This window comes from Papaver somniferum, unplaced genomic scaffold, assembly GCF_003573695.1.
Source record: "Papaver somniferum cultivar HN1 unplaced genomic scaffold, ASM357369v1 unplaced-scaffold_107, whole genome shotgun sequence".
Classification (NCBI taxonomy): domain Eukaryota; kingdom Viridiplantae; phylum Streptophyta; class Magnoliopsida; order Ranunculales; family Papaveraceae; genus Papaver; species Papaver somniferum.
In genome coordinates this window covers 9213117-9225480 of record NW_020619603.1, presented here as the reverse complement: position 1 = coordinate 9225480, position 12364 = coordinate 9213117, and positions in this window count along the sequence as shown.

The window sequence follows — 12364 nt, the reverse complement described above, 5'->3', positions numbered from 1 at the left end:
CTGCATTAGTTGAACAAGTTGTCGTGCTAGCGTACCAGCGATCCTCATGAGGAACCAAGGCGAGGGAGCCGAAGCGGATAGTGTGGCTATGTTCGTCGCAAGGGGGGAAAGCTAACTCTACCGTCCATGTCAAACTCTGTAATTTTGTGCCGTCTAGGACTCGAATCTGGGACTTCCTGGAGCGCATGAAACCAGCTGAGCTACAAGCCGGATTTCGTATTCTTTTAAAACCAATTATAGGTGGCCAAGTGTCCTCACCAAAACACTCGTTTCACAAAACTCAAAAAAAATATCTATTTCGGTCGATAGGAAGCGAGGATTTCCTCACCGTTCAACGTGGGAGCTTTATTTGTTTAGACCTTTAAATCATTAGATTCATAATCGTATAATTCAAAAGATCATTCGCCCACTCAAAATCAGCCTTTAACGATAATGGTCCAGCATTTGCATGAGGTATAATTAGGAGACAAAAATAACTTTCATTACTAAGAGAAGAAACATCGCTATAACCACCTCAAGAAATGTCATTAATTATTGATAGACGCATTTATGTGTCTAATATAGCTCATTTGTATATATTGTTAGTACTCGATATTGTACTTATTTGGTTAGTTTATGTATTTGTAGGTGTTTTTGGAAAATAATCTCTTGCGGCGAATTTGGCTAAAAATGTGGCATTTGGACCTCCGTTGATAACGTACCGGAAGCGCCTCAGAAGTGTACCGGAAGTATCCCAGAAATACTCCGGAGGAACCCCGAAAAAAATGCGGAAAATGCCCCAGAGGACACTTGCTATACGGACCCTTGATTTTGGATAAGGGGTAACCTAATTACTAAGGGGTGACCCATTTCCAGGCATCTGCTAAAGGGAGACCAGCCACAGATAAGGGGAGGTCAACTTCTCAAATTCAAAAGAAAATTTTGGCGGGAAAAAAGGCAGCAGCGTCAACAGTTTTGGATCAAGGATTTGAGCGACCTAGCAGGCGATTCAATGGGAAAATTTGGTACCCACGGACTCTAAAAGACATAAGGGACCTGTTAGAAGTGATTAGACCCATCTAATTGGGCTGGATAAGTCAGAAAATCCACACAAAGTCAAGACAGTGCACACGGTCCCTGTTTAGGGTTTTGAATTGGTTTGAAAGATTTGGGAGAGATTCTTGCGTGGGATATACTTCAAAACAGTTGAGTTCAAGTCAGAGAAGATTTTGGGAGCAATAGAATAGCTCACAGACGCATACAAAGATCGACAGATGGAATTATTGTTCAAACTGCACGTGAAGAATAAGAGATTTATTCTCAAATTTGATCGAGTTTCTAGGGAATATGAAGGCTATATAAGTGTTGGTTTACATCAAAGAAAGGTTAGAAACCTTTAGGAGAGAGTTTAGAGTCGATGAGAGCCTAGGAGAAGCAATTATAGAGGAGACAACGTTGCTGCTGCTGCTGCCATTAAAGCTTCTGAAGAACACGAAGAACAGACTGGCAGAGTCAGTCGTTCTTCAGCAGACTTATTTTCATACCACTGTCGTTGTTTCACAGCAGTAGATAGTTATCGTTTACAGCAGTCTTAAATTACCATACTCTTTTGTAACAGTGGCGCTGTAACACCACTACAGCGTTGCTAATCCCTATTTCATCATATAATCATCAATAAAAACATCTATTTTAGCCATGAATTTATCTTGTGAGTGTGTTTTTGGGATGAGGAGCTAAACCCATTAGCCGAGACGACGGAGGAAGCCATTGGTAATTTATTGGTATAATTCTAATTTTTATATTTATTTGCAATATTATTATTTGATTATTTGCACGAATTAAAATTGAATTAATAGTTTTTATTGAGTAATTGTGAATTGACTTGATGAAGCATGCTGGGTTTTAGTAACTTTTGATGTTTTATACTTTTTAATTACAATTATTACTTCAAAAACTTATTTGAGGCAAATATTAGAATTGATTTTAAAGATAAAATTGGATAAGAACTATTTAGAGTTTACTATTAAAATGGTCATTGGTGGAATCCTAGTCTTGGTGTTTTTCTCCAAAACTTTGAATTATTTTATTTAGTTGCCTGTTTAATTTAAATCTAGAAAAAATTGTTTTCTTCACAAGTCTGAAAAGACCCTGTTTTTACCACTACTACAATCACTATTTGAAAAACCATCAATTATGATTTCAAATCATAGTCTTCATAGATTTTATCATCACCATCAACTTGCTTTTATAACCTGATCCTAAAACAAACAATGATTATTTGCTAACTTTGATGATCAAGTAGGAAAAAAAAACTGTTGTTGATGCAAGAGACATTTAAACCGCAGTATAAGATGATCAAGGAATAATGGTAGTTAGACGTTGCATTAGTTAAAGTTTTCAACCGTTCAACTAATCATATCTCTACTGGTTTAATCAAAATATTTTGTTACAGAATCTCGACCTTTTGATTAAACCCGAACATATTACTCAGTAACATAGAAGAAGGATTTTGGGATTGTTATTCTCTTGAAATCAAAAAGAAAAAAAGAAAAAAAAAGGCGAGTCACTGCATTGTAACGCAATTGAGTGTGGGAGACTCAAAATTGTCTTGCGTTATTAGTATATAATCTTTTTTCACAAAATTGTAACATGACCTTTTTCTAATTGGTTTCTCAATTGAGTGTGGGAGACTCAAAATTGTCTTGCGTTATTAGTATATACTTGCACTGTAACATGAAGAACATCTTTCTCAACTAGCTACTTGAATTAGGGCACTGAAAGTGTTACTCTTTCTTAGTGCAGTCATGTTACAGTACTCTTAATTTGTGTTTCTTCCTAATTTCTTCTTAACTCCCGTTCTAAAATTGAGATCATTGGATATGCAGTTTTCAAACGGCAACTGAGATGGAGATTGAATCAGGATGGGTTTGAAACCCCATTGGAGACGCTTTTCTAATTGGATTCTTATTAGTTTTGTGATCTCTTCATTTGGTATAAATGATCAGTCCAATTTCCATGTTTTCCAAGAATTCTTCCTTTAGCATTACCTACATTTTTCTGAAGTTGAGGGAGAAGTTCAGGTGGTGCAGCTACTAAACGCCCGTTGACATACAGAAAGTGAAGAAGACCGATCACTGGCAAAGCACATGATCGATGCTTTTGGCGGCTGTTGCTGTTGATGATGCTGATGAGTAGTTTATCAAAGCTTTGCTCCTCTAACCAACAACACTAAGTAATGCAGATTTAAGAGCAAGTAGAAGAGCAAGTAGATTTAAGACCCTGTTTTTACCACTACTACAATCACTATTTGAAAAACCATCAAATTTTTGGCGCCGCCGACGCGGATTTGTGTTTAGGTAGCATTTTTTTTTAGATTTTTTTTATTATTATTCTTGTTCTTCTTTACGTTTTTTGTTTTTTTTGTTTCCTTGCAGATTTTTGAAGTTGGAGCGAGAGATAAATTTGTCAAAGCTTGTGGTGATTTACTTAAAGTTTGGGAGCGAAAAGCAAAGCTAAAGGAGCGAAAGAAGAAGATTTTCTTTATTTTGTAAAAGAGAGAAAAAAAAAAAGAGAGACATTTTTATTTTTGTAATTTTTTTTTTTAATTAGACTTTCTTTTCTTTTGTATTTTTTTTATGGACTTTGGACATTAATTTTGGGACATTTTTATTTTTATTTTTAAACCCTACGGAAGGGTACCCTTAAATACAAACTGTGTGCAGGGAAGGACGACGATTACGATATCGTCTCGGCCCCTCGGGTTCGCACACGGCATAGGAGTCGTGGCCCGAGTCGACTTCAGCGGTTCTTCGCCCGTCTGGTACGGGAGGTAAAATTCTAAACACCCGCGAATCTCCTGCAAGCGGGTTACTGGACTCCTTAAGGTGAATATATGTTGAGGACTTGAATATGGACTGTTTTTAAATTCCTAGTAAAGGGCAAGGACTGGACCATATAAGATAAGGGTTCGGATTTCATCACCGCTCCCTTCTTGCCCGCCTTAGGAAAACGAAACCTAAAGCGAACCTAAGCCTAAAATTTGGACTAGAAAGAGACCTATAGGGTATCGAGCTTAACAGTACAATCATTCGAAAAATATTGGTTACTCTTTTAAGCACACCTCGAAGTTCTTGACGGTTTCTGCGAGTTGAATGCGTGACTGCGCCGCATTGGATCGGTGAGGTTTTGGGTATCAAAGCTCCTCTGAGCTTCCCTCGCCTCGATTCAACTTGCTTAAACTCGGATTGATTCCAGAGGGGTTTGCTCAAATTGTAACGAATTCCCTTTCGAAGGATTAGAAGCTGGTCTAGAAACAATCTAAGTGGAGCCATCATGCTTGTTGTTTGCTAGAAATCTTTAGGTTTGCTGTGGTAAATTCGAGTCAGCCTGCTGTGTGATTGCTAGAACCTTCCTGTTAGGATTTTTTTTCTTTTTGAATTCTTTTTAGTGTATGCCCGATTTTGTTAGGGCTTGGAAAAGAGATACTCTAGGTCGATTGATTAGCGAAAAACCTAGTAGTTCTTCTGATTTAAGCAGGGAGCTCGAAGATTCTTCTTTTGAGAGCCCTGTTTTTGGAAACTTCAGTTTTGAGAATCTGTCTCTTTGTGAGGAAAGTACCCCTAGTACTCCAGTTGTGCCAGGGATGGCAACTTTGAAAGATTACATGTTCCCAACTAGGACCAACCGAGCTTCATGCATTAAATTGCCAGCCACTACGGCTAATTTCGAGATAAAACCTAGTATTCTTCAAATGATCCCTATATTCTTAAGAAAAGATGATGAGAACCCTTATTTTCATATTAGGGACTTTGAGGAAATCTGTGGGACAATTAGGATAAAGGACCTTACCGATGAAGTCTTGAAACTTAAGATGTTTCCCTTTTCTTTGAGAGACAAAGCCAAGACCTGGCTTAACAACCTACCGTCTGAATCCATAGAAACATGGCAGGAACTTATCGCTGCCTTCTATATGAAATTCTACCCTAAGCATAAAACTGCAGCTGTTAGGCAGAAAATTAGTGCTAGTGTGCAACAAGAGGGAGAGTCTCTTTATAGGTTTTTAGAGCGATTCAATGATCTCCTATCTCAGTGTCCTCACCATGGATTTGATAATATGAAACTTGTACAGATTATTTATGATGGTTTAGACTATTCGACCAAAGCCATGGTTGAGTCTATGTGCGCTGGTGAGTTCACTAGTAAAAATGCTGATGATGCTTTTACCTTCTTAGGAGTTATCGCTGAAAAATCCCAACAGTGGGAATCTTGTGTTGAACCCCCTAAAAGACTCTTGGTCAATAGAAGTAGCACCAATATGGTAGATACGAGTTTTGCGTCAGATGCTAAGTTTGCTGCTTTGTCCAGAAGGTTAGAAGCTTTAGAAATGGGTCAGTCTAAAAATAGGCCCTTGTTGAACCTAATAGAGCCTCTCAAGTCTCTAGTTGTGGAATAGAGCCCGATAATTCATTTTGGGAAGGTCAAGTTAGTGAAGAACAAGCCCATGCTGTCTATAACAACTCTAGGTTTGAGAACCGTCAGAAGTTTGACCCATACTCAGAAACCTACAACCCTGGTTGGAGAAACCATCCTAATTTCTCTTGGTCTAAGGGCCAGAATCAAGGCCAGTCTAGCAATTCTCAGCCTCCCCCAGGTTTTGGTTTTAAGAACTCTTCAGGTCAAACCCAGTTTCAGAACACTTCCGAGAAAAAGATCTCTACCTTAGAGGAAGCTATCACTATGTTAGTAAGTAACCATGACATGCTATCAAAGAACCACATGAGCTTTCAACAAGAAACTAGGAAGAATTGAAGAATATTCCCAGAGTCTTGCCAATTAGAACTTCAAGTAGGACAAATAGCTAAGTTTATAAGTGAGAGAGAGGATGGAAGGTTCCCTAGTCATACTGATCCTAACCCTAAGGAGAGAAATCGTACAATCATGTGAATGCTGTCACAACCCTAATAAGTGGAAAGAAAGTTGACAACAAGGTCGCCATGCCTGATAGTGAACATGCTGTAGTTCACCCTGCTGAGCCAGAAAATGAGGAGACTGATAGAGTCTCCAAAGAGACCAATGAGGGTCCTGTTGAGCCTCACTTTGTTCCCAGAGCCCCGTTTCCCCAGCTGCTAGTTCCGACTAAGAGGGAGTCCAACTTTAATGATATATTGGAGGTTTTTAAGCAGGTTAATATCAACCTTCCATTATTAGATGCAATTAGGCAGATTCCCTCTTATGCCAAGTTCCTTAAGGACTTGTGTACGCGAAAGCGTAAGCTCAGTGTCCAGAAGAAAGCCTTCATAGCTAGTCATGTGAGTTCTATTATTCAGAATACCACTACTCCTAAGTATAAAGACCCAGGGTCCCCTACCATTTCTTGTACAATAGGTAAGTACCGTGTTGAGAAAGCGTTGCTTGACTTAGGAGCCAGTGTGAACTTACTGCCATACCATGTGTACCTTAAGCTAGGACTTGGTGAGATGAAACCTACCCAGATAACACTCCAGTTAGCTGATAGGTCCGTTAAAATCCCTCGTGGTGTGATCGAGGATGTTCTTATTGAGGTCGACAAGTTTATTTATCCAGTGGATTTCGTGGTCCTAGATACCCAACCTGTCCCCGACCCAGAGAACCAAATACCTGTGATTTTAGGTCGCCCATTCTTAGCTACGTCTAATGCGATCATAAACTGTCGAAATGGTATTATGAATCTATCTTTTGGTAATATGACTATTGAGCTGATTTTTAATGTAAACAAGCTACATTCTGAGCTAGATAGCACATGTATTGAAGAGGTGAACATGATAGGAACCTTAGTTCAGGAGTCATTACCAAACATCGTACCGGAAAATACATTGGAGAGTTGTTTTATCCCATTTTAGCCTGGATTTCGACGATGATAGTAACATTGAACAAGTAAATGCTCTGTTGGATTCGTTCCTATGTTAGATATTGATATATGGAAAGATAGGTTCGAACCATTACTAGCTTCTGAGTCTATCTTAATACCTTATTTAAAAGAGCCTCCTGAGTTGGAGTCTAATTATACATTTTTAGGCCCACCCGAGTCTTTCCCTGTGATTATAGCCTCCGATTTGGATAGTGATCAGGAAAGTAGTCCAGAGACCGTGCTTCAAGAAAATAAGGAAGCCTTAGAGTGGACCATAGAAGATATGAAGCAAGCTGAGGATGAACCACCTGATTATGACTTAGAGAAAGCAATTGACCTTTTTCAAGAACCCGATGGTCTAGAAATTAGGAACATTGTGACTAGTCATTGTAGAGGCACCCAAAATTCTAAGTTTGGGGGTAGAGATTGTCAATTATCCCCAATAGAAGTCCCTAACTTGGGACTCAAGCCTAGTGCATCTGAGGTATCGCTTGAGTGTATTCAGACTCCACAACCTGATCCGCCTGATAATGTCCAGGAGAAAATCCAAATGTTAGAGACCCGTTTTTCGGATGAATCTGTTTGCCGAGACACTCATATGAAGCCCAAGTGGGCACCTCAGATAAATCCAGTTGTCTTGCGAGAAACTTTAGATCAGGTTGTGCTCTATCTGCTCATTTTTCTGATCTTGAGCATTTGTCTCCTATTTGTGGCAGTTCTATTTGGTCTTATGGACCCACAATTATTTCGACTATTGGTATACGACTTTGGAAGGTGAAAATTCTTTTGAGGTATTTGATGTCTAGCTAATGACTATAAATTTAGCATTTACTGGGAGGCTCCCGCGTTCATGTGATACGGTAATATCCTTCCTTATTTCTTTTCCCTCCAGTGGTAATAGTTTCTCCTTGTTCATGCTTTTATTTTCATCCTTAGAACATTGAGGACAATGTAAGATTTAAGTTTGGGGGTGGGGGGGAAGAAACACTTTTGTTAGCTTTAGTTGCAATAAATAAACTCCAGAGCCTAGAAATTTATGCCTATTGAGGATTGCACTAACTAATCTAAGTGGATGGAAGCATTTTGATTGTAGGAGTTTGAGGAACCAATCTGATTAGATGGAAACATCTAAAGAGTCTATTCATAAAAGCACAGAGCTCAGATGTTAGAAATAACATGATAGTTTCACCATATCTCGTTGAGTCCTTTTCACTTCTATTTTTATTTTATTTTGTTTTTAAACTATGTTTCTCTAAGTGATAGGTGGGGCCCACGATTCAAGTTGTTACCAATGCTAGGGTGAATTAGAGTGATTGAGATACCATGAAAAAAAAAAGTTGAAAAAAAAAAGATGAAAAAAAAAAGAGAAAAAAAAAAGAAAAAAAAAAAAAAAAAGAAAGACCAGACCATTTGACCAAAAGGAATAAATTCAATAAAGTCGACCACTGGTACCCTTGTATATGCCAGTTGTGTTGACCTAGAGTTAGGTTATCGACCACTGGTACCCTTGTATATGCCAGTGTGATTAGTCAGACTAGTATCTCAATCCATTAGGATAGGTTCATTTTGGCGGAGGCCTTCAGACAGATATGGGAAACGCCGTTCACTTAGTAAACATCAAAACCATCTATGTTTTTCTATATCCATCTCTTAATCTTTCCATGTGATTAGTTTGACTCCGAATATGATGTCCATAGTGCAACTATCTGAGTAGAGCTCTGTCACTTTATATGAATTTTAGTATGCTTGAGTGCAAACTCGTGTACAGCAATTGGAATTTCGCATCAGGGTACTTCTTCCTGTAGTCAATAAGTATGCCAACCAAGGAGATTCTTTAGTGCCTTCCAAGGTTCTGCGTAGATAGCTAAGGTCTGGAGTACAGGTTTTGTGGGTATATCTCTGGTAAGCCCTCCCGAGACTATAACTCGGCCACTAGGGCCACCTAGGGGTTTAAAGGCTTATTGCATACGCTAAATGCAATCGACGATGCCTGCGACAGTGAGTTAGGATTTTATTTTGTAGTTTTGATTTGCTCGGGACTAGCAAATAATAAGTTTGGGGGTATTTGATAGACGCATTTATGTGTCTAATATAGCTCATTTGTATATATTGTTAGTACTCGATATTGTACTTATTTGGTTATTTTATGTATTTGTAGGTGTTTTTGGAAAATAATCTCTTGCGGCGAATTTGGCTAAAAATGTGGCATTTGGACCTCCGTTGATAACGTACCGGAAGCGCCTCAGAAGTGTACCGGAAGTATCCCAGAAATACCCCGGAGGAACCCCGAAAAAAATGCGGAAAATGCCCCAGAGGACACTTGCTATACGGACCCTTGATTTTGGATAAGGGGTAACCTAATTACTAAGGGGTGACCCATTTCCAGGCATCTGCTAAAGGGAGACCAGCCACAGATAAGGGGAGGTCAACTTCTCAAATTCAAAAGAAAATTTTGGCGGGAAAAAAGGCAGCAGCGTCAACAGTTTTGGATCAAGGATTTGAGCGACCTAGCAGGCGATTCAATGGGCAAATTTGGTACCCACGGACTCTACAAGACATAAGGGACCTGTTAGAAGCGATTAGACCCATCTAATTGGGCTGGATAAGTCAGAAAATCCACACAAAGTCAAGACAGTGCACACGGTCCCTGTTTAGGGTTTTGAATTGGTTTGAAAGATTTGGGAGAGATTCTTGCGTGGGATATACTTCAAAACAGTTGAGTTCAAGTCAGAGAAGATTTTGGGAGCAATAGAATAGCTCACAGACGCATACAAAGATCGACAGATGGAATTATTGTTCAAACTGCACGTGAAGAATAAGAGATTTATTCTCGAATTTGATCGAGTTTCTAGGGAATCTGAAGGCTATATAAGTGTTGGTTTACATCAAAGAAAGGTTAGAAACCTTTAGGAGAGAGTTTAGAGTCGATGAGAGCCTAGGAGAAGCAATTATAGAGGAGACAACGCTGCTGCTGCTGCTGCCATTAAAGCTTCTGAAGAACACGAAGAACAGACTCGCAGAGTCAGTCGTTCTTCAGCAGACTTATTTTCATACCACTGTCGTTGTTTCACAGCAGTAGATAGTTATCGTTTACAGCAGTCTTAAATTACCATACTCTTTTGTAACAGTGGCGCTGTAACACCACTACAGCGTTGCTAATTCCTATTTCATCATATATCATCAATAAAAACATCTATTTTAGCCATGAATTTATCTTGTGTGTTTTTGGGATGAGGAGCTAAACCCATTAGCCGAGACGACGGAGGAAGCCATTGGTAATTTATTGGTATAATTCTAATTTTTATATTTATTTGCAATATTATTATTTGATTATTTGCACGAATTAAAATTGAATTAATAGTTTTTATTGAGTAATTGTGAATTGACTTGATGAAGCATGCTGGGTTTTAGTAACTTTTGATGTTTTATACTTTTTAATTACAATTATTACTTCAAAAACTTATTTGAGGCAAATATTAGAATTGATTTTAAAGATAAAATTGCATAAGAACTATTTAGAGTTTACTATTAAAATGGTCATTGGTGGAATCCTAGTCTTGGTGTTTTTCTCCAAAACTTTGAATTATTTTATTTAGTTGCCTGTTTAATTTAAATCTAGAAAAATTGTTTTCTTCACAAGTCTGAAAAGACCCTGTTTTTACCACTACTACAATCACTATTTGAAAACCATCATTATGATTTCAAATCATAGTCTTCATAGATTTTATCATCACCATCAACTTGCTTTTATAACCTGATCCTAAAACAAACAATGTTATTTGCTAACTTTGATGATCAAGTAGGAAAAAAAAACTGTTGTTGATGCAAGAGACATTTAAACCGCAGTATAAGATGATCAAGGAATAATGGTAGTTAGACGTTGCATTAGTTAAAGTTTTCAACCGTTCAACTAATCATATCTCTACTGGTTTAATCAAATATTTTGTTACAGAATCTCGACCTTTTGATTAAACCCGAACATATTACTCAGTAACATAGAAGAAGGATTTTGGGATTGTTATTCTCTGAAATCAAAAAGAAAAAAAGAAAAAAAAAAGGCGAGTCACTGCATTGTAACGCAATTGAGTGTGGGAGACTCAAAATTGTCTTGCGTTATTAGTATAATCTTTTTTCACAAAATTGTAACATGACCTTTTCTAATTGGTTTCTCAATGAGTGTGGGAGACTCAAAATGTCTTGCGTTATTAGTATATACTTGCACTGTAACATGAAGAACATCTTTCTCAACTAGCTACTTGAATTAGGGCACTGAAAGTGTTACTCTTTCTTAGTGCAGTCATGTTACAGTACTCTTAATTTGTGTTTCTTCCTAATTTCTTCTTAACTCGCGTTCTAAAATTGAGATCATTGGATATGCAGTTTCCTAAGAGAAGAAGACCGTTCTCTAAAGAAGACTCATGAACAAGGATATAAGCACATGGCCATTAACGTGCTTGGCTACAGAACACATGATTTTATGAAATCAATATGTGTGGAGACTCCGGTTTTATCATAAGGGGTACTTGGTTCAAGACTGGTTTCACCATAGAACCTCGATAAGGCTTTGAGTTTCTTACACTAAGTGAAGGTTCAAATCCAAAAGATACCTATCATTTATGTGTTGATTTCAACGATGATGCTTAGTCTCAATTGTGCTTGAACTACGTTGGCTTGATCCCACTCGGGTACGTAGGCAGTCACTTCGGTGATGCAGTCACTCTGATTTAAAAGTTTTAACTTTGTTTTATGGTTTTTGAAAATAGGGGGAGAATGTTGGAATATTTTCAACACCGCTTACCAAAGGGGGGTCCTGGGGGGCATCGCCCCCCAGGCTGTGGGGGTCCAGGGGAGACCGCCCCTGGTGGGGGTTTCAAGGGGGCAACGCCCCCGGAAGAATTTTTTGAACTGACGGTTTTATTTGGCCGATAAAAGCCTGTTCGAAAATTTCGAATCCAAAAGACACCATTGATGTCTGTTGATGAAGGAACCCGACGTTTCGTGAATAGAAACCTGTTGGCGAATAAAAACCTATTCCCAACAGGTGCAAAACCCTTTATAAATAGCTTCTCCCAGTTTCGTTTAAACATATAAGAAAAATCAATCTGTTTTCTCTGTTTCAAAAAGCATCATCAGAAATCAGAAATCTCTTTGTGTGTTCTTGATTGAATCAAGGGGTACAAACCTTGAATTCAGTTTTCGTTGCAGGGCTTTCATTGTATCCTGAAGGCAATATTTCGCATACCTGTTGTAATCGCCAATTGTTATTGGGAGGGTAGAAATATTTGTCTAAAAGAAATTTATACAAGCCTTGAAAGTTTTGGAGTGCAACACTTTCTTCTCTGATTCATTCATCCTTTGTGAAACCCAATTTTTTCCAACAGGAGATTGAATCAGGATGGGTTTGAAACCCCATTGGAGACGCTTTTCTAATTGGATTCTTATTAGTTTTGTGATCTCTTCATTTGGTATAAATGATCAGTCCAATTTCCATGTTTTCCA